At 40.7% G+C, this 5,001-nt stretch overlaps 1 pseudogene; it reads left to right on the top strand.

The window, feature by feature from the left end:
• Nucleotides 1-291: 291 nt before the first annotated feature.
• On the top strand, nt 292-1,606 carry LOC129563310 (tubulin alpha-1A chain-like; annotated as a pseudogene).
• Nucleotides 1,607-5,001: the final 3,395 nt, after the last annotated feature.

Raw genomic sequence — 5,001 nt, 5'->3', positions numbered from 1 at the left:
GCCCTCATGGAATTTATGGTCCAGTTGCAGAGATACTCTGAAAATTCAAAAACTCAGCATTCGGACTAAGTTGTACATAAGGAGTCGCAGACACCCATGTGCCACAGGTTCTCTTACATCAACCGTCTAAGAGTCGCACTGTAAGAAGTAACAATCTCTTCTCCTCTCCACCATCTGCTCGGCAGCCACAAAACAGCAACTGTGTGTGAGTGCATCTCCATCCACATTGGCCAGGCTGGTGTTCAGATAGGCAATGCCTTCTGGGAGCTCTACTGCCTGGAACATGGCATTCAGCCCAATGGCCAGATGCCAAGTGACAAGACTATTGGGGGAGGAGATGACTCCTTCAACACCTTCTTCAGTGAGACAGACACTGGCAAGCATGTGCCCAGGGCAGTGTTTGTAGACCTAGAATCCCCACTCATTGATGAGGTTTGCATTGGCACCTACTGCCAGCTCTTCCACCCTGAGCAGCTCATCACAGGCAAAGAGGATGCTGCCAATAACTATGCCCGAGGTCACTACACCACTGGCAAGGAGATCACTGACCTCATCTTGGACCAAATTTGGAAACTGGCTGACCAGTGCACAGGTCTTCAGGGCTTCTTGGTTTTTCACAGCTTTGGTAGGGGTCACCTCCCTGCTGATAGAATGTCTTTCTGTCGATTATGGCAAGAAGTCCAAGCTGGAGTTCTCCATTTACCCAGCCCCCCAACTTTCAACATCTGTAGTTGAGCCCAACAACTCCATCCTCACCACCCACACCACCCTGGAGCACTCTGATTGTGCTTTCATGGTAGACAATGAGGCCATCTATGACATCTGTCGTGGAAACCTCAACATTGAGTGCCCAACATATACTAACTTGAATAGGTTGATAGGTCAAATTGTGTCCTCCATCACTGCTTCCCTGAGGTTTGATGGAGCCCTGAATGTGGATCTGACAGAGTTCCAGACCAATCTGGTGCCCTATCCCTGCATCCACTTCCCTCTGGCCATATATACCCCTGTAATCTCTACTGTGAAAGCCCACCATGAACAGCTTTCTGTAGCAGAGATCACCAAGGCTTGCTTTGAACCAGCCAACCAGATGGTGAAATGTGACCCTCGCCATGGTAAATACATGGCCTGCTGCCTGTTGTACCGTGGCGACATGGTTCCCAAAGATGTCAGTGCTGCCATTGCCACCATCAAGACCAAGCATACCATCCAGTTTGTGGACTGGTGCCCCACTGGCTTCAAGGTTGGCATTAACTACCAGCTTCCCACTGTGGTACCTGGTGGAGACCCGGCCAAAGTACAACGAGCTGTGTGCATGCTGAGCAACACCACAGCCATCACTGAGGCCTGGACTCACCTAGACCACAATTTTGACCTGATGGATGCCAAGCATGCCTTTGTTCACTGGTACACGGGTGAGGGCATGGAGGAAGGAGAGTTTTCTGAGGCCCATGAGGACATGGCTTCCCTTGAGAAGGATTATGAGGAGGTTGGTGTGGATTCTGTGGAAGGAGAGGGAGAGGAAGAACGAGAGGAATACGAAAGGCAAAATGTCACAAGGGTGCTGCTTTTACAGCACCTTTGCTTATTCTGTTTTAAAACTTGAAAAGTTGTGGTCTGATCAGTTAATTTGTATATAGCAGTGTATTCTCTCATATACAATTACTGACCTATGCTTTAAAACATGGCACTTTGTTATAGACCCAAGCTATCCATTTCTCTGATGAGTTTAAATAAAGTATTTCCTGTCTTAAAAAAATAAAACAAACTCAGCATTCATAAAACTAAGATCATGACATCCAGTCCCATCACTTCATGGTAAATAGATGGGGAAACAGTGGAAACAGTGACAGACTTTATTTTCTTGGGCTCCAAAATCATTGCAGATGGTGACTGTAGCCATGATTTTAAAAGACACTTGTTCCTTGGAAGAAAAGCTATGACCGACCTAGATAGCATATTAAAAAGCAGAGACATTACTTTGCTGACAAATGCCCATCTAGTCAAAGCTATGGTTTTTCCAGTATTCATGTATGGATGTGAGAGTTGGACCAAAAAGAAAACTGAGCACTGAAGAATTTATGCTTTTGAACTGTGTTGCCGGAGATAACTTGTGAGAGTCCCTTGGACTGCAAGGAGATCAAAACAGTCAATCCTAAAGGAAATCAGTTCTGAATCTTCATTGGAAGAACTGATGTTGAAACTGAGGCTCCAATACAATACTTTGGCCACCTGATGCAGAGGACTTTTTCATTGGAAAAGACCCTGAAGCTGGGAAAGATTGAAGGCAGGAGGAAAAGGGGATGACAGAGGATGAGATGGTTGGATGGCATCACTGACTCAAAGGACAGCAGTTTGAGCAAGCTCTGGGAGTTGGTGATAGACAGGGGAGCCTGGCGTGCTGCAGTCATGGGGTTGCAAAGAGTCGGATATGATTGAGTGATTGAACTGAACTGTAGAGATAAAATGTACACATACAAGACACCTTAAACTTTTGAGGCAAAACATTAATAAAAGCCAAAAAATAAGATATAAACTATACTTAAATACAAAAGTTCTAAGGATAAGCAATGAATAAAATGATTAGAACAAGGATATAACTAGTAAGTGAAGATTTTTGAACTGAGTTTAAAAGTGCAAGTGTTAGTCACTCAGTCACAGCTGACTCATTGCAACCCCATGGACTAGCTTGCCAGGCTCCTCTGTCCATGGGATTCTCCAGGCAAGAATACTAGAGTGGGTAGCCATTCCTTTCTCCAGAGGATCTTCCTGACCCAGTGATTGAAACGGGGTCTGCCACATTGTAGATTCTTTACCCTCTAAGCCTTTTGAAGATGAAAACCTTATAAAAGATATTTCTCAACACTAGTCTAGATTAAATAAAGGTTGCTGCTTGATGGCTTTTTTTTTTCATGTTAAATATGCAAAGAGACATGTATGGTCCTTTATCAGAAGAGTTAATAAGTGAATTCTGCTTTTCCTTTAACAAGAAGACCTTCAATAGTTCTTTTGGTTTCGCTTTGTGAAATAAAAATTTCAATGCTTTTCCTAGATATTGGAGGCTAACAATGCCACATGTAAATTGCCTTTTATTCCATACATATTTGGATTTATTTAAGCAGAGAAGCGTGGGCATAAAAGTCCTAATTTAATATACATTTTTAAGGATAAATAGCTATTAGTTCTATTATATTACGCCAAGGTGAAGAGTTAGATGACTCATAGCCAATAAGGAAAATATCACTACACAATCCCTTAGAGGTGAACTTGAAATATATGTTATAAAAGAGATTATTTTAGCTCCAGAAGAAACTTGAACATATCGTGGTGCCTCTCAATATAGAATGACTTTCACTTCACTTTTGTGCATGAAAGTTCAGAAATTAACTATTTTGCCAGAACACCTGCTTTCTTGCTGTGCGCATGTCTCTCAGGCCTGTCATTACCAGCTCTCTTTTATTTTCTATTATAAATGCCTTCAAATTCCATACTCTGTAATCCTGACATGACTCATAATGATCAGACAGCTGTAAAAGAAATCCCAGGGGAACCATTTCTGTCCCTGAACTTCCGCTCAGCTCTTTTTTATATCTGTACAAGATAGCCGAACATGATCTAACTCATTATTACAAATTAGCCTTAGCATAAGGATCCCAGATTGTGGGAATATGCATTCGATTTCACTGGCCACTAATGGAAACTGTCACAAGAGAGCATCAGAGAAGGGACAGTTCAGTAAGTTGGGCTCCAAATTCTTTAACACACACACACACACACATACTTCCTTTCACTTCAGCTCTACTTTGCGCCCCCTCCACCCTTTTTTTTTTTAAGACATATTGGATAGCTGTCTATTCTTTCTTCTGAACAAAATAAAATATTCTGCTACTTTACAAGCATGTTTTAATTAATTTTTATTGGAATATAGTTGCTTTACAATGGTGTGTTAGCTTCTCCTGTACAGTGAAGTGAATCAACTATATGTATATATATTTCCCCCTCTTTTTAAAGATTTCTTTCCATTTAGGTCATCACAGAGAATGACTAAGGTCCCCTGTGCTATACAGTAGTTTCTTATTAGTTAACTGTTTTATACAGAAAGGGAAAAACAAATATTATGTATTAAGACATCTATGTGGAATCTAGAAAAATGATATAGATGATCTTATTGGAAAAGGGGAAATAGAGAACAAATGTGGATACCAACGAGGGAGATAGGATGAACTGGGGGATTGGGATTGACATATTAAAACATACATGTTTTAAAACCATTGTTCTAAAAGATGAGATATAATGCCTTAATGCTATCTTCCGATTTAAAACCACTACATTTAGAGTCAAGTTCTCAATAAGAAATACTGTCTATCAATGAAGAGAAATACAGTGAAGGAATTAGTTCATCAAATAAAGAGCATTCAAAATAAGTGAAATTAAAGAGCAGTACTTAGTGGGTCAAAATTGTTGATTTCTTATTTCTGAGAAATATGATCAAGGGATTCCACTTAAGTGTTACTCAACATGTCTAAATAAAATTCTTTGCATGAGTTTAAGATTTTGTAATCTCATAAAATGAGTTTGTACTTTCTAGGATTCTGCCTTGTGCACACATAAACCCAAAAGATTGAGCTGAGTCCAGTGGTCTCAGAGTCATCTGCCTTAAACGTGTGCCTTGGGTTTCATTTTAGGCTCACTCTGAGTGGATGCTGCCACAGCATCAGTTCTCTTAGGGAAAGCTGCCCTTGGAAGTGGCAGGCATAAATTAACTTGAACATACTGACAATGTTCATTCCAACCACTGTGCTGAGGTCAGATTCAGCAAAGAACTTTGAAACAAGATCCAGTTTATTCTTATCCAAAATGAGTGTGATGTACAATAAAAAAATAACTACTAGAACATCACAGTTTCAAAGTGCTCTTTCATTACCCACTAACTCAATTGGTCTCTGAATAATCCTCACAAGGTAAGCACTATTTCACTCATTTTATATTATATTGAGACTA

The sequence above is a fragment of the Moschus berezovskii genome, chromosome 9, assembly GCF_049115385.1.
Source record: "Moschus berezovskii isolate FMDL1 chromosome 9, NW_MosBer_1.0, whole genome shotgun sequence".
Taxonomy (NCBI): domain Eukaryota; kingdom Metazoa; phylum Chordata; class Mammalia; order Artiodactyla; family Moschidae; genus Moschus; species Moschus berezovskii.
Note: the sequence above shows the minus strand (reverse complement) of the source record. Positions and strands in the feature narration are given on the sequence as shown.